Below are 23542 nucleotides of genomic sequence, written 5' to 3'. Positions count from 1 at the left end.
ACTTACTAAAATAAGGTGAACACTCTTTGTAGAAACCACCCAGGTCATGCAGTAGGACTTTGCCTACCATCTCAAAAGATCCCTCATACACCCCAACTCCATCACAGTCCCTAGCTTCTCTCTAAAAGTAAGCACAATCCTGATAATCATATTATATCTGTATCTCTTTCACATAAAGAATTCTGGTTCTGAAGGATACAGAGGATGTTAGAATATCCTATGACTATTCCTTTGCTTTATCTACTTTATACATGCTGAAGTGTTATAATAGTGATACTAGTAATCACTAGTAATCATCACCACCAAGTTATGATTACTGAAAATAATTTTTTTCTGCATATATTGTCCCCATCCTCTCCACAATTTCTTTAAAAAATATTTATTTATTTATTTATTTAGGCTGCACCAGGTATTAGTTGCAGCATGCGGGATCTTCGTTGTGGCATGTGGGATCCTTTGTTGCAGTGTGCAGGATCTTTTTTTTAGTTGCGGCATGCGAACTTCTCAGTTACGGCATGCAGGATCTAGTTCCCCAACCAGGGATTGAACCCGGGCCCCCTGCATTGGGAGTGCAGAGTCCTACCCACTGGACCACCAGGGAAGTCCTGTCTCCACAATTTTTGATAATCATATTATATCTGTATATTTGTGCTTTCTGCTTTCCTTGTTAGATCCTGACTGATATAGGGGTGTACCACATAGTTTTTTGAGATATGTCCTAAGAGGGTACCTGTAGTGTTTACCGCAATCATCTGTGATTTCTCCCAGAGACAGAAAATTACATTGCATGGATTTATGTTTTCTTATCTGTGTCCTGCCACCCATATAATGCCTGGAGATATAAGACAAACCTGTTTTCAGAGATGCAGTTGGAATTAGATGAGGAAAACTTGCAAGGATGTTTTGGAAAATGGTATATTAATGAATTGTAACTGTAGGAAAGGAAGTGGTCTTTGGAGTGATATCTAATAAATAAAACTAGACAAAATTTGATAACCAAGGAGGAATTAGAAAATTAAAGTCAGGCAGATGACCGAAACGCTGAATGTACATTGAAAATCTCCCTTCAGTAAGGGGGAGAAAAGGCCCAGTCACGATGAACTGCAAAGGGCAGTACTGTCCTATGACTCATAGCAAATGTTTAAAAAACAGCATGGAAATCAAAGCATTGCCCATTAATAGTGCTTCTCATTATAGGGCATGGGTTAAATATTCTCTTTATTGTAATGTTTCTGAAATCTCAACAATATATCATTTTATTTTCATTCATCTCCACCTGTATTGCAGGTGCTGAATAAGTAATAGGAATTAGGGAAAAATGAGGAATAAATATATGAATTTCAAAAAATGTTCCTGGAAATCATCATGCAACTCTGATCTCAACCTTAAATAAAATAGTGGAATAAATATTTAAAAAGAAAAAATGTGTAAGTCTCTAAAGGATGAAGGAATTCTGACTAATCAACAGCAATGATAAATCATAAATAGTGGACCTTGCCAGATTGGCGTGAGTGGTTTTCTGGGGGGTTTTTGAATTTTAAATTCCAGGAACAAGAGAAGAAGAGAAGTATTAGATATTCTAGATTGGACTATCAGGAAAGCATTTTGAGCTAGCATCTTGTGAAATCTCAATTACGAGATTAATTTATAGTGATTTCCAGGTGAGAGTGGTAACTGGAAACTTTCAAAGAAGGCTTAGAGGAACAAATGAGCAATGACAGGGAATTTTTTAAAACTTTTTTTTTGTTGTGAAATATTCATAGACATGTATATAATGAAAATGCATTGTTTAAAGAAAACTCTAAAATGAACACCCAGTTCGAGAACTAAAACATTACCAGTAACATAGAACCTTACCTTGTATCATTTTCCATCACAACTCCCTTCTACTTCCCCACCTCCAGAGATAACCATTATTCTGACTTTTATGGCAATCATGTCCTTGCTTTTCTTTACAGTGTCACCATCTACCTATGAATTCTCCAGCAGACGAGTAGCTTTGCCTGTTTTTGAACTTTATATACATGGAATCATACTGGATATATTCTTTTGTATATGGCTTTCTTTGTCCATGCCACGCGGCTTGTGGGATCTCAGGGATTGAACTCCAGCCACTGCACTGAAAGCACTGAATCCTAACCACTAGACCACCAGGGAACTCCCATGTATCTGGCTTCTTTTTATTCAAAATTATTTTGTTGTTATATATATATTGTGTGTATGTCTCATTTTCATTGCTATATGGTATCCCATTTTTGGTATATACCACAATTTATCTATCCCATTTTTGTGTATTAGTTTTGCTGCAGTAAACAACCCTTTAATCTCACTGGCTTACAGCAACAAACATTTGTTTCTTGCTTTTTTTGTTTGTTTGTTTGTTTCTTGCTCTTGATACTTGTAAACTGTATCAGATTTGGTTCTTTTCCATGTGTTTTCTCATTCCAGGACACAGAGTAAAGGAGCAAACTCTGGGACATGACTTTTTGTGGAAGAGGTAGAAGTAATAGCTCTGACAGAAACTCATGGATATAATATATATTATGTCTACTCTGCCCACAGTCTATTGGCCAAAGCATATGTTATGGCCAAATCAAAAGCTAATTAGGTGGTATGTGTACGCCTCCCCCAGGAGGCATGACAAGTCACATGGTGGGGAAAGATATATAGTTCTTTGAAAAGGAAATGTGGTACAATTCATCACCACTATCAATGTTCCCATATTTGGTTGTCACAGTGTTACTATGAGTTTCCTTGTATATGTAGCCTGGTGCAAATGTGCATGAATTTCTTCAGGAGTGGAATTGCTAGTTATGTATGTTTTCAACTTTACTAGGCATGCCTACTATTTTTCAAAATGGTTTTACATACCTACCAACAGTGTACAAGAGTTCCAAATGTGCCACATCCTTACTGACTCTAGGTAAAAGCTTTTGAATTTTAGGTAACATAATCTGGTAAGTAAATGGTTATAGCTCATTGTGGTTTTAATTTGCATTTCCCTAAATACTAATGAGATTGAACACTGCTATACATACTAATTGACTAGGAATTTTTTTGTGCCTGTTCAGATCTTTTGCCCATTTTTCTCCTACTGTTTCCTTTTTCGCTTATCAAGGTATCCTTTGATGAATAGAAGTTTTTAACTTTGATGATGTCCAGTATATCATTGTTTTCTTTCAGTTAGTGCTTTTTTGTCTTAAGAACGTTTTTACTCCAAGTTTCTGAAGATATTTCTATTGTTATATCCTTTTGGTTTTGCCACTCGTATTTAGGTCTACAATACACCCGGATTGACTTTTAATTTAATTTTGTTTTATTATTTTTTTAATAATTAAAAAAATTTAAAATTAATTAATTAATTTTTTTTTTTTTTTTGCGGTACGTGGGCCTCTCACTGTTGTGGCCTCTCCCGTTGCAAAGCATAGGCTCCGGACGCGCAGGCTCAGCGGCCATGGCTCACGAGCCCAGCCGCTCTGCGGCATGCGGGATCTTCCCAGACTGGGGCACGAACCGGTGTCCCCTGCATCGGCAGGCGGACTCTCAACCACTGCGCCACCAGGGAAGCCCTGTTTATTTTATTTATTTATTTTTGGCTGCTTTGGGTCTTCACTGCTGCACATGGGCTTTCTCTAGTTGCGGTGAGCGGGGGCTACTCTTCCTTGCAGTGCTTGGGCTTCTCACTGTGGTGGCTTCTCTTGTTGCGGAGCACGGGCTCTAGGTGCGTGGGCTTCAGTAGTTGTGGCACGCAGGCTCAATAGTTGTGGCTCGCAGGCTCTAGAGTGCAGGCTCAGTAGTTGTGGTGCACGGGCTTAGTTGCTCCACGGCATGTGGGATTTTCCCGGACCAGGGCTTGAACCCGTGTCCCCTGCATTGGCAGGCAGATTCTTAATCACTGTGCCACCAGGGAAGCCCCTGGGATTGACTTTTAAGTATAATATGAGGTATGGATCCAATTTTACTGGGTTTTTTAAAATACAGATTCCTAATTATTTGGCACCATTTCTTGGTAAGGCGCATTATTCCCACTATCAGATATCCAGTATTGATATACTACTCTGTGGATCCAATGTCAATGTCTGTTGCTGAGTTTTCTCTTCTGTTAATCGGGGATTTGTCTATCTTATGTCAATAACACACTGTCTTAATTAGTATAGCTTTATAATAGCTCTTGGTATTCCAAAACAACTCATTCTTGTTCTTCTTCAAAAGAATCTTTGCTCTTTTTGGCCTTTTGTATATCCATAAAAATGTTAAGATTGTAAGTGCCACAAAACTTTTAAGAGTGTTGATTGTGATTGCATTTAATCTACAAATTGCTTTAGGGAGAATTGACATTGTTACTAAATAATAAATTCTAAACCATGAATTTGGCATACCTCTCTATTTAGGTTTTCTTTAACACCTCTCTAAAAAGGTTAATACTTCTTCCCATAGAAGTCCTACACATCTTTTGTATCTAGAAGATTGTGTGGCATGTAAGAGGTACTCTGTGAATCAATGAATAGGTAGATCCATAGAGACAAAAAGTGGATTCGTGTTTGCCAGGGGCTCATGGGGAAGAAGAATCAGAAGTGACTGCTTATGGACACAGGGTTTCTTTTGGGGGGTGATGAAAATGTTCAGGATTTAAATAGTGGTGATGACTGCACAACCTTGTGGCTATACTAAAACCCATTGAATTATACATTGTAAAAGAGTGAATTTTATATATAAATTATATCTAAAATTTTTAGAAAGGGGTCGCAAAAGAGTAATAAGAAACAGCCTCAGTGAAAACATTTGAGAAGTTAACAATAAGTGAAAACATTTGAGAAGTCAACAATAATATAAGAGGTATAAAGATGTTTGAGCCCTTTGGTTCTGTAATTCCACTTAAAAAAAATCAAATCTAAGAATTTAAACTGAAATGTAGGGCTTCCTGTAGAGCCTGTAGAGCCTGCGAGCTACAACTACTGAGCCCACGTGCCACAACTACTCTAGGCGTGAAGCCAGCACGCCTAGAGCCCGTGCTCCACAATAAGAGAAGCTACCCCAATGAGAAGCCCGTGCACCGCAACAAAGAGTAGCCCCCGCTGGCCGCAACTAGAGAAAGCCCGCATGCAGCAATGAAGACACATCACAGCCAAAAATAAATAAATTAAAATAAATAAATTTTTTAAAAAAACTGAAATGTAGACACATGTGTTAACTACAGCATTATTTTTATTTTTTTTATTTTTTTACTTTTATTTTTATTTATTTATTTTTTTTTTGTGGTACGCAGGCCTCTCACTGCCGTGGCCTCTCCCGTTGCGGAGCACAGGCTCCGGACGCGCAGGCTCAGCAGCCACGGCTCATGGGCCCAGCCGCTCCGCGGCGTGTGGGATCTTCCCGGACCGGGGCACGAACCCGTGTCCCCTGCATCGGCAGGCGGACTCTCAACCACTGCGCCACCAGGGAAGCCCAGCATTATTTTTAATTATGAAAAAATTTAGAAATAGCTTAGCATTATAAGAAGAGTTAAATTAATTATGATAAATCTACATGATGCATCCATTAAAAAGCTTATGAAGAATTTTTAATAAAGTGGAAAAATGCTCATACTACATTATGTTTTAGAAAGCAATAATCAGCATTACAAATTAAATTTGTTTTTGAAAATCTATAGTAAAACAAGATGGGAAGAAAATGCACCCAAACACTATCAGTGGTCATCTCTGTGTTGTGGGATTATGGCTGATTTTCTTTATTTTAAGCTCTTTATCCAATTTTCAGTAATGAACACATAGTAATACTTTTTGAATTTGAAAAAGAGCAGTGTGTACTAAAAAAAAAATTCATGTCTCTTGCAGGTAGTGTTAAAACCTGGAAGGAAGTGTATAATGTCAAGTATGTATTCTTAGTTCCCCATTTCATTACATTCCAAGAAGGAATTCTTAAGTCATTGTAGAGTATGTTCCAGAGAGACCTCGGGATGGGAATTGCAGCTGTTCTCTTCTACACTTAGGATGTTTATGATGGCCGATTTGCTAATGTTTTTCAGGCTGGTAAGTCTCTTTATCTGGGTTGATAGAACTGAGGTAGTTCTTGGGTGAGAGTGATATAGTCGGTTTTCTAAAGTGATTTCCCTGAGGAAGAGGGAGAACTGACAACTCCTGCTCAGGTATTCTGTCCTTCAGGAGAACTCTGATGTACCCTCGCCCCACACACCCCCAAACTGAGTTATAGGGGTGTTGCTTAGCTCCCCGTGCTCATCACTATCTTTGCACTCACTGCATTGAGTCATACTGATTGGTTTTGGGGTCTGTCTTCCTCAAGCTGCAATCTTTAAGCAAGAACCAGGTCTTGCTCAACGTTTTAGGCCAGTTGTCTGGTACATGGTCAATATTTGATATGTTTGATGAATAAAGGGGGAGCGAATGAATGAATGATGAACAGGTTGTAGGAGATGGCAGGCTGGTACAGTGGAACGGGATTTGATGCTATATCAGAGAGGTGATTTGGCAGGTGGTCACACTGGGGAGTTAAGGGAATGTGTATCAGATTTTAGAGGTGAGACTCTCAGATGGACCAAAGGACACAAGGGAAAGCATTCCTTGTGATGACGCCAACCAAGAGGGAATGACAGGAATTTCTACTGGTGAAAAGATAATTTCTCAAGTCTGTGTTTTTCACAGTCTGTCCCAGCGCTGCCAGCATCACAACAACTGTGTGCTGATTTCTAATACAGATTTCTGGGCCTCCTGTCAAGCCCTTCCAGTTTTCAGAACTGGGCTTAAGGAATTTGCCTTTGAAAAGCTCCCCAGGTGGTACCCCAAAGTGAGGGGGCTCTGGAGTAAGTGATTTAGTGCTAGCATCTGAGCCCCTGTAATGATTTGCTCTGTAAAACTGCGTGTGAAGCCCCTACCCATACAACAAACACTGTGACTTTACCCTCAGAGATTGCTCCTCGATGAGTTTAGGGTGAATCCTGAGAATACATGTAGTTAAAAAGTAGGTGTAGGGGGCTTCCCTGGTGGCGCAGTGGTTGAGAGTCCGCCTGCCGATGCAGGGGACGCGGGTTCGTGCCCCGGTCCGGGAAGATCCCACGTGCCGCGGAGCGGCTGGGCCCGTGAGCCACGGCCGCTGAGCCTGCGCGTCCGGAGCCTGTGCTCCGCAACGGGAGAGGCCACAGCAGTGAGGGTCCCGCGTACCGCAAAAAAAAAAAAAAAAAAAAAAAAAAAGTAGGTGTAGGGACTCCCCTGGTGGCGCAGTGGTTAAGAATCCACCTGCCAGTGCAGGGGACACGGGTTTGATCCCTGGTCTGGGAAGATCCTATATACCACGGAGCAACTAAGCCCATGTGCTACAACTACTGAGCCTGTGCTCTAGAGCCCATGCTCCACGACAAGAGAAGCCACCGCAATGAGAAGCCCGCGCATTGCAACGAAGAGTAGCCCCCACTTGACACAACTAGAGAAAGCCAGCACACAGCAACGAAGACCTAATGCAACCAAAAATTAAATAAATAAATAAAAATTTTTTTTAAAAAAAGGTGTAGGACTTCCCTGGCAGTCCAGTGGTTAAGCCTCTGTGCTTCCACTGCAGGAGCTGTGTGTTTGATCCCTGGCTGGGGAGCTAGGATTCCACATGCCACACAGAGCGGCACACACACACACACACACAAAGTAGGTGCAAGCCCAGCAAGCACAGAATGCATTTGGACATACCTAGGTGGCCAGTTTGACTGGGGGTGAGAATTTTTTTCCCAAGCAATTGATGAAAATATTCTCGGAACCCTCTAATTTGTTATATATTTTGGCCAGTCTGTGATTTATTTACTCTATGCAAAAAATGTGCTAAGTATTGTGAGAAATTAGACATAGCTTTTACATTAAAGGCTCTTATAATTGGAAAAATAAGATGTGTGGAAATAATTGTTGTAATAATACAGCTCTCATATTCACATGCTGGGACCTTCTAGTAAGGATCTAAGAATGGGGGAGATCAGGATCAAGCAGGAGGTGCTGGGATGAAGCCCCATCATTGAGTCCAAAGAACATAATTTTGGGGGTTGGTCTCTGAAGATCCCAAAGTGAGGGGTCAGGACATGGTTGCAGGATTTCTTATCAGTGCAGATACTGGCCAACAAGTAGAAAAGAGAGAATCATATGAGTCAGTGTAAGCAATAATGCAAGAAATGATAGTTTGAAACTGTGTAAGGGGTCAGAGCTTCAGCTGAGAAATATGCTCCAGGGGCAGGCTGCAACCCTGGCAGGAAACTGGAGTAAGAACCAGGGACCTAAGCCAGAACTCTTTGTCTAGACTGCACATCAGAGGGGTAAACAGGAAGACTCAATTCAGTGTTCCTGCAGACATCCAAGACTGTTCACACAAGGCCGAGGGCAGAAGACACATCCGCATTGGAGGAAAAGGAACATAAATTGTGCCAGGCAAGGTCCTCATTAGTTTGGGGCTGGTGGGGTAAAGTCTGCAAGTAGCAGGCTCTCAGTGCCTACAAATGTCTGGGACAGGCTGGAACAAGCAGGAAGCAGTTCATGAAAGAATGGCACTTTTGCATAAGAGAGGTATATAGATCCAATTTGACTGGAGTTAACAAGAGAGATGGGGGAATCAAAAAGAGTTTCATGGAGGAGTGAAAATTTGAAAAGAGCTTGAGAAATCAATGCTAAGTTTGAAAAATGAAACTTACTGGTCTGAGTTAACAAGGTCACATCTGGGGCCCTTCTTATGATTAAAATTATGTAGCAATTCATCAAAATTGTGGCCTAGTGACAGAGTTAAATTATTTTCATTATTTGTATGCAATTGAATCCTAGAATTTTTCAAAAATCTGAAACCGAGCAGGACCCCATGGGGCCCTCCTGGGTATAAATCCTCTGTGTGTTCCCCATTTCTTGTTTGTAGGAAATAGGCTTCAGCCCCCTAGACTTTCCCTGCGTTCCAAAGGGCAGATTCAAACAATTGCTAATCATGGAAGTGAAGGGATGCAGAAACAAAGGAGGAACAGTCAAGAAACAATAGTACATGATGGGACAAGGTTGTGCTTCCTCCCAAACGAATATAACTAACAATATCTTTGAGTTCTGCAGCAACTAAGACCCCCACCCAGGTGGAGGATGGTAACTTCAGGCTGAGCACAAGATTCCTGGAACACCACCTTGTTACCTCACCACTAACCAATCAGAAGAAAGTCACACACACCCTGCAGCCCTCACCTCAAATTTTGCCTATAAAAACTCCTCCCTGAAAACCACTGGAGGCATTTAGGTTTTTTGGGCCTGAGCCAACCATTCTTCTTGCTTGGCCCTGCAATAAACTTTTCTCTGCTCCAAACTCAGTTTGGACAGTTTGTTTGGCCTCACTGTGTGACACAAACTTCTGTTTGGTAACAATTTATGAATATATACTGTTTTATTCTAGTGACTTTTTTTTCCTGGTATAGAGACGGGAAGGAAGGGGGAAGGACACAATAGTTAAAAGAATGACACAGCTGCTGAGAATATGACAAAAACTGGTTAGAACCAACTAGGCCCAAGATGGCAGAAGATTTGACTTCCAGTAGACCTTGAGACTCATTATACGTTCATTGCAATATGTTAGCATGCTAAATGACTCACCCACAGGTGCCATGACAGTTCCAAGGCTGACCATAAAAGGCCAAAAAGTGGGTGGTGGCCCAATTGCTGGAAATCCCTGCCCATTCCCCAAAATAGTTAAAATAATCCTCCCACTCGTTACTGTATGAAATTACCCAGCTCATAAAAACTAACAACACCATACCCCAGGGCCGGCTCTCATTTTCTGAGAGGGACCACATTCTGCCTGTGGAATGTGTATCTCTCTAAATAAACTTGCTTTCACTTTACTCTGGCTCGCTCTTGAATTCTTTCCTATGTGAAGTCAAGCACACCCTCACTTGGTGGCCCATCCCAGGAAGTCACCTGAGACCTGGGAAATGATCATTCTCTCACTCCCCCTTCTCCTGTAATAGTATCTTACTATAAAAATATCAAACATACACAAAAGTTATTTTACAATGAATACTACATCCACCACCTAGCTTCTACAACTGCCACCTTATATATATATATATATATATTTTAAATTTATTTTATTTATTTATTTTTGGCTGCATTGTGTCTTTGTTGTGGAACACGGGCTGTAGGCACATGGGCTTCAGCAGTTGTGGCACATGGGCTCAGTAGTTGTGGCTCACGGCTCTAGAGTGCAGGCTCAGTAATTGTGGCGCATGGACTTAGTTGCTCCATGGCATGTGAGATCTTCCCGGACCATGGCTCAAACCCGTGTCCCCTACATTGGCAGGCGAATTCTTTTTTTTAAAAATAAATTTTTTATTTATTTATTTATTTATGGCTGCATTGGGTCTTCATTGCTGCACACGGGCTTTCTCTAGTTGCAGCCAGTGGGGGCTACTCTTCATTGTGGAGTGCCGGCTTCTCACTGCGGTGGCTTCTCTTGTTGCCTAACACGGGCTCTAGGTGCGTGGGCTTCAGTAGTTGTGGCACGCAGGCTCAATAGTTGTGGCTCGCAGGCTCTGGAGTGCAGGCTCAGTAGTTGTGGCGCACGGACTTAGTTGCTCAGTGGCATGTGGGATCTTCCCGGACCAGGGCTTGAACCCGTGTCCCCTGCACTGGCAGGCAGATTCTTAACCACTGCGCCACCAGGGAAGCCCTAAATCTATTTTAGTTGGCCTTCTCTGACACCACTCCAGCAAGGGAACGTAGTGGGTGCCATCTTGTTACCGCCAGGTGGAAGTAGAAATCCAGGTTCCTCACTCGGTTTCCATTGATATTAAATGAAGGGGCTCATTATTACTGTTGATTGGGGGTTTGGAGTTCCAGATATTCTCATGGTCTCCACTGATGCCTTGGGGTAGTGATCCTTGTTATTCCCAGATGGGGATGAAAGTCCTGGCTCCCTACTTGGCTTTCTCTGATGTCACCCTACAGGGTTGTTGAGGCACCATGTTACAGGCTGCAAGGGTGGAAGTCTAGACTCCCTGCAGCCTTTGTTGGCAAGAATATAGGCTGGGCTACAGTCTTCTTCTGTGGTATTTGGCTGGAGTTAAATGGTTACTGCTTAAAAATTTTCAGTCTTGCTAGGTGGCCCCTTTCCTGGTCCTTTAGCTAAGAAGCTGCCTTTTGGGGGGGCTTTCTTATCTGCACCCATTGGTTTCATGGTTGCCAGCTTCTTCAGATCCAAGTCTGATCCATGAGACAAAAAGAAAATCCAGGGAACTTGCCAACATGTCATTCCTTGGGTCCTGAGGTTCTCTCCATGTTTTAGAGTCTTATGTTTGTTTTCTATATAGTGTTTAGGGGTTTTAGTTGTAATTAGTACAAGGAATAGGGAAATTTATCTATTCCACCTTTCTGGGAATCCAGTTATTTTGTGAGTTAATGTTTCTGTTTCTCTGATATTCTCTCGTGATTAGATTTGGGTTACACTAATTTAGTCACAGTTCCACAGAAGTGCATCACAGCAGAAGGCACATGCTGTCAATTAACATCATTACCAGTGATACTAACTCTGTTAGCTTTGATCGGTTGGTTAAGGTGATGTTTGCCAGGCTTCTCCACTATGACATTACTTTTTTACTTTTTATAGTTAATAACTATTTTGTAGGGAGATTTTTTTTTTTTTTTTGTGGTATGCGGGCCTCACTGTTGTGGCCTCTCCCGTTGTGGAGCACAGGCTCCGGACGCTCAGGCCCAGCGGTCATGGCCCACGGGCCCAGCGGCTCCGCGGCACGTGGGATCCTCCCGGACCAGGGCACGAACCCGTGTCCCCTGCATCAGCAGGCGGACTCTCAACCACTGCGCCACCAGGGAAGCCCCTGTAGGGAGATATTTTGAGACTGTGTAAATATCTTCTTACTCTTCAAACTTTCACCAGCTAGTCTGAAAAACATACATTGATGACACTTGCCTGAATCAATTATTATGATGGGTTTTAAAAAAATGTTTATTGAAAAATAGGTGATTTAAAATGTGTTAGTTTCAGGTATACAGTAAAGTGATTCAGTTATACATATATATAAATATAAACATACATATATATTCTTTTTTACATTCTCTTCCATTATAGGTTATTATAGATATTGAGTACAGTTCCCTGTGCTATACAGTAGGTCCTTGTTGGTTATCTATTTTATATATAGTAGTGTATAATGATAGGTTTCAAATGATGATTTTCCAATTCTATCATTCCTTCCTCACTTATTAATTTACATTTAACTAAAGAAGAGCTTTTCCTTCTACACCATTCATTCACTCATTCCCTCATTTATCTATATATCCATTTATATCAGCTTATTTATTCTTATATTGTAAATAATAATCTCTCAGTATTGTTTATTTATTTATTTATTCTTTTTTTTTTTTTTTTTTTTTCGGTACGCGGGCCTCTCACTGTTGTGGCCTCTCCCGTTGCGGAGCACAGGCTCCGGACGCGCAGGCTCAGCGGCCATGGCTCACGGGCCCAGCCGCTCCGCGGCATGCGGGATCTTCCCGGACCGGGGCACGAACCCGCGTCGCCTGCATCGTCAGGCGGACTCAACCACTGCGCCACCAGGGAAGCCCTTATTATTTATTTTGATGCTCAAATTGTCCCATATTTGACCAGTGGGATCCCCCCTTTAGTTACCTCCTGTCTCTCTGCGATGTATCTTTATTCAAAGACAACATGATTGTCTATGTAGAAAATCCCAAAGCATCCACCAAAAAGCTACTAGAACTATAAGTGAATATTACAATGTTGTAGGACACAGGATTTATATATAAAAATCAATCATATTTCTATATAATAGCAATAAGCAATTGGAAATTAAAATGTTAAAAATACCATTTACAATAGCAAAAATCACAGAATACTTAGGAATAAAACTAAGAAAATATATACGAGATTGGTATTTTGAAACTACACTGATGACAGAAATTAAAGAAGACTTAAATAAATGGAGAGACACACTTTGTTTATGTATTGGAAGAGTCAATATTGTTAAGCTGTTAATTCTTCCCAAATTTATCTATGGATTCAACATAAACCCTATCAACCCCAGGAACCATTTGGGGTAGAAATTGGTAAGCTGACTCTAAAATTTAATATGAAAAAACAAAGGATCCAGAAGATTGTGGAAACAATTGGAAATCCATATGCTAAAAAATAAACCTTGACCCTTGCCTTGCAACAGATCAAAACAAACAATCTGATATTAAAAATGGGCAGAGGATCTCAATACACATTTTTCCAAAGAAGATATACAAATTATCAATAGGTTCATGAAAAGGTGCTCAATATCACTAATTAGCAGGAAAATACAAATCAAAACCACAGCGAGAAGCTTGCCTGGTGGCGCAGTAGTTAAGAAGCCACCTGCCAATGCAGAGGACACAGGCTTGAGCCCTGGCCCGGGAAGATCCCACATTCCACGGAGCAACTAAGCCTGTGCACCACAACTACTGAGCCTGCGCTCTAGAGCTCACGTGCCACAACTGCTGACCCTGCATGCCACAACTACTGAAGCCCACGCACCAAGAGCCCGTGCTCCGCAACGCGCTCTTCTCAACAAGAGAAGCCACTGCAATGAGAAGCCCGCGCACCGCAACGAAGAGTAGCCCCCACTCGCCGCAACCAGAGAAAGCCCGTGTACAGCAACGAAGACCCAACACAGCCAAAAATAAAAATAAATAATAAAATTTTAAAAATTAAAAAAAACCAGTGAGATATCATCTTACACATTAGAATGATTATTATAAAAAAGACAATAGCTAGGGTTTCCCTGGTGGCGCAGTGGTTGAGAGTCCGCCTGCCGATGCAGGGGACATGGGTTTGTGCCCCAGTCCGGGAAGATCCTACATGCCGCAGAGCGGCTAGGCCCGTGAGCCATGGCCACTGAGCCTGCGCGTCCGGAGCCTGTGCTCCGCAACGGGAGAAGCCACAACAGTGAGAGGCCCGCGTACTTCAAAAAAAAAAAAAAAAAGACAAGAGCTAACAAACGCTGGTAAGGGGGGTATGGAGGAAAGGGAATATTTGTGCACTTCTGGTGGGATCAGAAATCGGTACTGCCACTATGGAAGGGCTTCAGAAAATTAAAAATAGAACTATATTATCAGTAATCCCACTTCTGGGTATATTCCCAAGGGAAATGAGAATGGAATCTTGAAGAGATACCTGCATTCCCATGTTCAGTGGCATTATTCATAATAGCCAAGATATGGAAACAACCTGTGTCCGTTTGATATTTCCTCTTAGTTAGCTTAGTAGTCAGCTTACGTGTAGACAGAGAAAACTTTAAATGCCTTGAACCTATAATCCAGACCTTTCCAAAGGGCTGTGTGTGTGTGTTGAGGTATACCTCCAATGTTCCAGCTTCCTCTTCTGGCTTACATACTGTCACCGGCAAAGCCCTTTAACAATTTCCAGGAAATAAAAATAGAATCTGTGTAATAAAATAAAACTAACTTTTTTTTCCTTTGTGCTTAGTCTAGTTTCACTTGTTCATTGTGTGCCATGTGCAGAGGCCTTTGTAAAGGGGACGTATACCTGGATGAGCCCTCCTTCTCCATCAGGGACCGGCCTCAAAGGGAATCCTGGAAGGTTGTTGGACCCTGGCTGGGAATTTAGTCACACAAATACCACCAGATTCGACACAAATAAGATTTCTGTTCGGGAGATTTGGAACCAGCCCCCAACTGTTAATGGATTGCTCAAAAGACCAAAATAGGAGGCATCCAAATGGTGCAGACTATGATATAGCTGGGGGTCTGCCTTGAATTTGTAACAGCCTGTGCTTAAGACAGTCCCTCCTCAGTCAGAATATCCCACAGGAGGTAAGACCAGACTGCCTCTGGGCCAGAGCAGCTTAGGCACGTTAGTTCCTAACCAACTTGGTCTGTTAGGGAGTGGAACAGCTCTCTGAGTCAGGGGTCTTCTCTTTCCTCCTTTCAGCCGAAAAGGAGGTGTTTCAGACTTCCTACCAGGTGAGAGCTAAAAGCACGAGGGATTCCAATGGGGTACTCACCAGACCGCTGGGGCAGCTGGTATTCTGTGCTGATACCAGGAGGAGAGTTCGTGGAACCTCAGTTGATAATCACCCAAGGTTCACCTCACAAGTTGCAGGGGGGCAGTGGGTGTTTCTTGTTCTGGCCAGTGGCTCACAGGTCTTCCAGATTTGGGGGTTCCTGGTCTACAAAGGGTTCACAGGGCTCCCCTGCCTACTTCAGAGAAACTAGCACCAGGCAGCAGGAAAAAAACCTGTCAATTGGAATAAGATAAAGGAAATCATCAGGAGCCAACAGAAGACCTTTCAGCATTCCTAGAGTGCCTCAGGCAATGCCTCCAAATCTATACCACTACTGACCCTGAGTCACTGGAAGGGAATGCAATCCTGAAGTCCTATTCAATTTCTCAAAGTGACCTGGACATGAGGTGTAAGCTTCAGAAACTGGAAATAGAACCAGATAGCCCTGCCTCTTGCCTGGTCAGGGTTGCCTACCAGGTGTTTAATAACCAAGATACAGAGGAGGAAAAGTCAGAGGATAAAAAGGTCTAGAGGCAAGTCTACTTGCTGGCTGTTGCCCTCCAATGTCAACTGGTCTGGACTAACTGCCCTCAGAAACTCTCGACTCCAGTGAGTGACTGCTGGCCCACACGGAGGGATAGCAAGGCAAGGAAAGCAGACCCAATCAGTGTGCCATATGTAAACAAGAGGGACACTGGAAGGGAGAATACCCTCACCCCCACGAAAGGCGACGGAAATGGCAGGTACCAGCCATTACCTTTGAAGGCAGATGATCCAAATAGGTGAAGAATGATGGGGCCAGGGGACTCCTAAGCTGGCACTCCAACTGACCCCCAAGGAACCCCTGATGACACTGGACATAGGGAGAAAGCCCATCAACACCTGTGCCACTTACTTGATTCTGAACACCAGATCAGGCAAAGTCAGTCACAAGAGTTGTAAAATTATGGGGGTATCAGGGAAGGCCCAAGAATGAGCATTCATAGAACCGTTCGAATGTAAAGTGGATTAACACATTCTCACTCATTCCTTCCTGTATGTCCCTGAATGCCCTATACCCCTGCTAGGAAGAGATGTCCTACATATGTTGGGGGCTAACTATCCACCTAATGGGAGACAAACGAGATGGGCGTTCCCCTAGACAGGGGCACAAGGTGAAAATGGTAATGGCTGAGGAAAAACCTCCCTAGACAGAGCAAGCGACCTCCTTGGAGTAAATCCTGAGGTCTAGGCGCAGGGACAGGTGGGACTAGCTGTAGGAGCCAGTCCTGTGATAGTCCATCTAAAACCCGGATATACACTGCCGTCCCAGATTTAGCTCAAATATCACAAACGAGGGTGTCCTGCCTAGGCTTCATTCTCACAGGTCAGAGAAGCCTACCCTAGAAAAGAAAAGAAGCCCTTTGTAGCCTTACCCATCCTAAAACTGGAAGACAGCTTAGGGGTTTCCTGAGGATGGCTGGGTTTCGCCACATCTGGATCCCTAAATACGGTCTAATAGTGAGGCCTCTGTATGAAGAGTGGAAAGGAAAGGATGATCCTTTTGAATGGAATTCAGAATGTAAAGGGGACTTTCAGGAATTGAAAAAGCAGTTACTTCAAGTCCCTGCCCTAGCCCTCCTAGATTTAACTAAACCCTTTGACCCTTACATTCAGGAGAGAAGGGGAATGGCCCTTGGGGTATTAGCTCAAAAACTGGGACCTCTTACTCAGGGTTGCATTTCTCTAAACAATCCAATCACTATATGGAAGTGCATTTGAACTCATGTGTGGTAGACCCATTTGCCAAGGCTGAGAGAAAGGACACCTTAACTCCCTTGAAATGGAACAACTCAAGTATGCCCTCCAGGTAGAAGAAAGCATGCAAGCTCTCTTGGAATATGGTAACCAGGTACTGTTCCTGCCCACCAGGAGACTAGGTGTATCTAAAACCTGGAAAACTGGAAGCCTGCAAGATCAGCTCACTCCTAAGTGGAATGGACCCCACTTGGTGATTCTGAGACAGGAGGGAAAGGGGCAGGACACAACAGCTAGATAAATGAAGAAGGGGCGCAGCTATTAGGATGCAATAAAAACAGGCTGGAACCAGGTGACTTCAAGAATAGTCCAGTCATTGACCTTTAGCTCATTATACCTTCATTGTAATACTAAAAAAAATCATACCCCCTTTTACACCTTGACAGTCCAAGGCAGACTATAAAAGGCCAAAAAGTGGGCAGTGGCCCACTTTCTGGGAAATCCCCACCCTTCCCTGAAATAGCAAGAATATTCCTCCCACTCATTAGCATATGAAATTACTCAGCCCATAGAAATCAACAACCACATGCCCTGGGGCCACTCTTACTTTCTGAGACAGACTGCATTCAGTCTATGGAGTGTGTATCTAAGTAAACTTGCTTTCACTTTTCTTTGGCTCACTCTTGAATTCTTTCCTGTGTGATGCCAAGGACCCTCACTTGGTGGTCTGTCTTAAGGACTCTTGTGGGTCCCAGGACATGACATTTTCCTCTCCTGCAACAATGCTAGCCACCCATTCTTTCCTGAAGTTGCAGGGGATCACACTGTGGTTACATCACCCTCAAGTAAAGAGGACCCCGAGCTCCAAACTCTGGAGAGACAACCTGGGGCAATGGACCCCTTTGGCTACTCATGTGAACTTCTCTCTGACCTGAAGCTTCTCTTCTGAAAAACAACAGAAGTGTTACCAGGGATATGCAGGCCATAGCAGTGTGCCTCAACATCAGGGCACACTTGCCTACAGGCAAAAGACCTAGATACCTGCATTTTTAGGAAGAATGTGCTCTTGCTAATACTTGAGCCATGTGTCTTTAAATTATTTATTTATTTATTTATTTATTTTAATTGGGCCATGTATCTTAAATTGTCTGGTGTCCCTTGTCTCCAAAAGGTTAAACAGAGAATTCCCTGGCAGTCCAGTGGGTAGGACTCAGTGTTTTCACTGCTGGGGCCAGGTTCAATCCCTGGTCGGAGAATTAAGATCCCGAAAGCCTCGAGGCACGGCCAAAATAAAACAAACAAACCCAAGGTTAGGCAAATGGTGGTCACTCAAGAATATGCACAGTCAGGGCAAAGGCTTGGTGACAAATATATGTAAAGGTAGCTGGGGAGAAGTTCTGCTCCTCTGTCCAAGGTTATGACGACTCCCCAGATCAGCAGAAAGAAGCTACAGAAGTCGGACCTTCTCCCCTCAGCACCCCTCAAGAATGAGGAGCAGGACAAAAATCAGAGGAGGGATTTGTCACTGGCAAAGACCATTAACAATGCTCAGGAAATAAAAATAGAGTCTGGGTAATAAAATAAAGTCTAACTTTTTTTTCCCATTTGTCATTACTCTAGTTTCACTTGTTCATAGGCTGCCGCATGCAGAGGCATTGCACCTGGCATTTCAGACCAGAGTTCCTCGTGCCAGATGGCTTCGATGGGCGGGCTGTGAGCAGAAGTCCTTGCCTGCATGACACGGCAATTCAAGATGGTGCTAGCGGCAGCGGGCTGTGTGCAGAGACACTGCACCTTACAAGGCTGGAGGCATAGCTGCGACCAACAGGAGAGAGCTCCGCAGCTTCCCTGCTGGCCAGAACCCTATAAAGCAGCTCCGCCCATGGCCTGCGGCGAGAGCCTGTGCTCTAGAGCAGAAGCTTGCACCTCTCCATTCTCTGATCAAAGAATAAAGCTTTCCTTTGCTTATGAACCAAATTCTGTCTCTTTCAATTGTCCCAAATGACACCGGGCAGGAGGACACTTTCTGGGGCCCGACTTGAAAGCATCGGTAGTAATACCGGTATGAAACAACTGACTGATGGTATTAACAAAATTGATCCCACTGAGCCACCCCACAGCCAGAAGATAAAATAGGAAATTGTTGAAGCCAGTACCTATGCATAGTAAGAAAACTGGCTAAAACCCAGATCCAGTAGCATTTCTGGTTGAAGTGGTGACAAGTTGCCCTAGTCAAGCTCTAACATGCCCTGGATCAAGGCATAGAAAGTCATCCATAAGGACTCTCCACTGAAAGAACACTGTTTGAAGCCTTGCGTTGCCTCTACAGCCAACTAGTCATGTTGACAATCCCTATGTCTTATCCTCCAGGGGAAGGGTGGATTGGTCCCATCACTGTGGGTTGAGTGAAGACTGAGTTTCCAAGAGCAGTCACACACAAGCAGAGTGTGCTGAAACATACTAGACAGTATTTTTTTCCATTTTAAAAAAACCTTTTCTACAAAAATAAACAAATGGGACCTAATGAAACTTAAAAGCTTTTGCAGTGCAAAGGAAACCATAAACAAGACGAAAAGACAACCCTCAGAATGGGAGAAAATATTTGCAAATGAAGCAACTGACAGAGGATTAATCTCCAAAATTTACAAGCAGCTCATGCAGCTCAATATCAAAAAACAAACAACCCAATCCAAAAATGGGCAGAAGACCTAAATAGACATTTCTCCAAAGAAGATATACAGATTGCCAACAAACACATGAAAGAATGCTCAACAGCATTAATCATTAGAGAAATGCAAATCAAAACTACAATGAGATTATCATCTCACACCACACCAGTCAGAATGGCCATGATCAAAAAATCTACAGACAACAAATGCTGGAGAGGGTGTGGAGAAAAGGGAACCCTCTTGTACTGTTGGTGGGAATGTAAATTGATAGAGCCACTATGGAGAACACTATGGAGGTTCCTTAAAAAACTAAAAATAGAACTACCATACGACGCAGCAATCCCACTACTGGGCATATACCCTGAGAAAACCATAATTCAACAGGAGTCAGGTACCAAAATGCTCATTGCAGCTCTATTTACGATAGCCAGGACATGGAAGCAACCTAAGTGTCCATCAGCAGATGAATGGATAAAGAAGATGTGGCACACATATACAATGGAATATTACTCGGCCATAAAAAGGAACGAAACTGGGTTATTTGTAGTGAGGTGGATGGACCTGGAGTCTGTCATACAGAGTGAAGTAAGTCAGAAAGAGAAAAACAAATACCGTATGCTAACACATATATATGGAATCTAAAAGAAAAAAAAGGTCATGAAGAACCTAGGGGCAAGATGTGAATAAAGATGCAGACCTGCTAGAGAATGGACTTGAGGATACGGGGAGGGGGAAGGGTAAGCTGGGACCAAGTGAGAGAGTGGCATGGACATATATACACTACTAAACGTAAAATAGATAGCTAGTGGGAAGCAGCCACATAGCACATAGCTAGTGGGAAATCAGCTCAGTGCTTTGTGACCACCTAGAGGGGTGGGACAGGGAGGGTGGAAGGGAGGGAGATGCAAGAGGGAAGAGATATGGGGACATATGTATATGTATAACTGATTCACTTTGTTATAAAGCAGAAACTAACACACCATTGTAAAGCAATTATACTCCAATAAAGATGTTTAAAAAATAAAAAAAACCCTGGGGCTTCCCTGGTGGCGCAGTGGTTGAGAGTCCGCCTGCCGATGCAGGAGACACGGGTTCGTGCCCTGGTCCGGGAAGATCCCACATGCCGCGGAGCAACTGAGCCCGTGAGCCATGGCCGCTGGGCCTGCGCGTCCGGAGCCTGTGCTCCACAACGGGAGAGGCCACAACAGTGAGAGGCCCGCATACCGCAAAAAAATAAAAATAAAAATAAAAAAACCCAATAAATTATATGTTTGAAATTAAAAAATAAAATAAATAAATAAAATGCATAACCAACAAGGACCTACCATACAGCACAGAAAACTCTGTTCAGTGTTACGTGGCAGCCTGGATGGGAGGGGAGTCTGGGGGAGAATGGATACATATAATGTATGGCTGAGTCCCTTTGCTGTGTACCTGAAACTATCACAACATTGTTAAACGGCTATACTCCAACATAAAGTTAAAAGTTAAAAAAAACTTTTCTTAGGGAAAGTTTCTAACATACTTAAAAGTGCAGAAAATAGTATAATAAACCCCCAGACATTACATCAACATTCTATCATTCTTGTTTCATCTATTCTTTTTTTCTGAAGTATTTTAAAACAAATTCTAGACATCGTATAATTTTCCCTGTAAATATTTCAGCGTGTATCTCTAACAAATAAGGCCTTAAGAAAATAATCACACAGACTCTTTCATAGGACAAAGAAGACACTTCTAAATCATTTTGTGAGGGCAACATTACCTTGATATAAAAATCTGGAAAGGACATTTCAAGAAAAGAAAAATACAGACCAATATTCCAATCCAAGCTCACCAGTTTGCCCATTCCTTGAAATACTTAGTATTCACCATTATCAACAGCAATAATCAGAACAACAGAGTCCACCCGAAATGTTCCTGTAATCATGTTTTCTGTGAGGAGCCTGTGGTCCCTCATATTTCATAAGGGGGATATTCATGATGATATCATGTTTATGTTCAGCCTTCAGTTTCAGGACTCAGGTGTCTTCCATCTCAGCAGCCTCCTCCAACACTCAGTGGTTCCCTTCTTGATTTCACCACATTGTAATTCAAGTATGGTGGCCCTATTTGAATCTACCTTTCTTCTGACTTTGATGTTAATGTATTCTTTTCGTTTCCCATTTGTTTATTGTGTGGCAAACCCACGAGAAGAAAGATTCTTCTCATGAGTTGGCTTAAATATCTGTCCTCTTGGGGCTTCCCTGGTGGCGCAGTGGTTGAGAGTCCACCTGCCGATGCAGGTGACACGGGTTCGTGCCCTGGTCCGGGAAGATCCCACATACCGCGGAGCGGCTGGGCCTGTGAGCCATGGCCGCTGAGCCTGCGCGGCTCCGCAACGGGAGAGGCCACAAGAGTGAGAGGCCCGCGTACCGCTAAATAAATAAATAAATAAATAAATAAATAAATATCCTCTGGAAAGTTTTCTCTAAAGTCTGTTGACAGTTACTGATGCCTCCTGTCTGCTTCCTAAGTACTTTGTACACACTTCTTTTGTTGCACTTGTTATGCTGTGATTAATCTGGTATCTCCCTCATCAGACTAAATAGCCAGTGATTAACACATTGCTTGGCATAAAGCAGTTAGCTTAGTAGATGTCTGCTGAATGAAAAAGTGAATAATAAAAATACAGAGCTAGAGTTAGTGTAGATTACTTAAGACCTGAAGAGTGTGCCTCTATAAATAAAATGTCTTCTAACTTCAACACACATAGAAATCAGAAAGCTTCAAAGGCCCTTACAAAAGGATAGGTCTATTTTATGATTTCATTTTTAATATAATCCTTTTAAATTATAAAGGTTAAGTAGATCCTTGTTTAAAAAAAAAGGCTCAAACTAATCAGACATGTTAAAGTGAGAGGTAAGAGTTCTCTAAAAGGATGCTGCCAGTTTAGATTTCTTCATTAATGTATAGTGGTGCGTATGTTCCTTGGACACTTCCTGTACTAAGCTTAATCTTTGCCAATTTGGAAAGTGAAAAACACTATTTCATTTTTTTAAAAATTGTATTTATTCTAAGTGAAGTTGAGAATCTTTTAATATGTTTACTAACCTTTGATATTTATTTTTCTATGTTGTTTTTCTCAAAGCCACATCTTCAGGGCCTAGAACCATGCCTTGAATACACTAAGCATTCAGTAAATACATATTGAACAACCGAATTGATTTTCTCTTTATCGCCTCTTTTCCTATTGGGCTGTTAATTTTTAAATTTTGGTGTATAAGTGCTCTCTATATATTAAAGAAATTGGTTTTTTTATGTGACTTATGGTGATTTTTAGGTTGTTACATTAACTGTTTCTGTTATATTAATCAGTCTTTTCCTTTATTTTATTTTTTAAAAATTCATACTTATCTGTTTATTTTTAGTGAACTTTTAATTCTGGAATAATTTTATTTATTTTATGTTATTATTATTTATTTTTAAAATTGAAGTATAGTTGATTTACAATCAGTCTTTTCCTTTATGACTTCTGGATTCTATGGTAGGCTCAAAAGGGATCTTTCACTCCAAGGTTAAAAAATAATCTATGTTTCTTCTATTACCTTTATCATTTTATTCTTCCATTTGACACAGTTTTGCTGCTTTGGCTACCCAGAGGAACACCCCATCTTTTTGAAAATCTTCTTCCCCCTCTACAAGCCCATGTGCTGGTAGTGGATGTCTATTAGAATCCATTGTTCCAGTGACTTCCCTGGTGGTCCAGTGGCTAAGACTCTGCACTCTCAATGCAGGGGGCCCAGGTTTGGTCCCTGGTCAGGGAAATAGATCCCACATGCATGCTTGCAACTAAGAGTTCGCAGGCTGCAACTAAAAGATCCTGCATGCAGCAACTAATACCCAGCACAGCCTAAATAAATTAAAAAAAAAAAAAAAAAGAATCCATTGTTCCAGTTCAGCCAGCTGGGGACCAGAAGATCCTGTACATATATAGGAAAAGTACCCCAGCATAACTATAGATACCCAGTAGTTTCCAGTCAGCTTCTGGGTTTCTCCTTGAATGCATTTATGTATACTTTAACTATGTTTTAATGGTATAGCTTTGTTCAGCCTGTGTCAGAAGTCT

The 23542-nt window shown here is 42.2% G+C and overlaps 1 non-coding gene across 1 annotated transcript; it reads right to left on the bottom strand.

The window, feature by feature from the left end:
* Window positions 1-528: 528 nt before the first annotated feature.
* Window positions 529-601, bottom strand: TRNAG-CCC (transfer RNA glycine (anticodon CCC)). The gene has a single exon. It is a non-coding gene; the product is annotated as a tRNA-Gly (tRNA).
* Window positions 602-23542: the final 22941 nt, after the last annotated feature.

Source organism: Kogia breviceps, chromosome 3 (genome assembly GCF_026419965.1).
Source record: "Kogia breviceps isolate mKogBre1 chromosome 3, mKogBre1 haplotype 1, whole genome shotgun sequence".
Taxonomy (NCBI): Eukaryota; Metazoa; Chordata; class Mammalia; order Artiodactyla; family Physeteridae; genus Kogia; species Kogia breviceps.
This window is presented reverse-complemented; position numbering and strand designations above follow the sequence as displayed.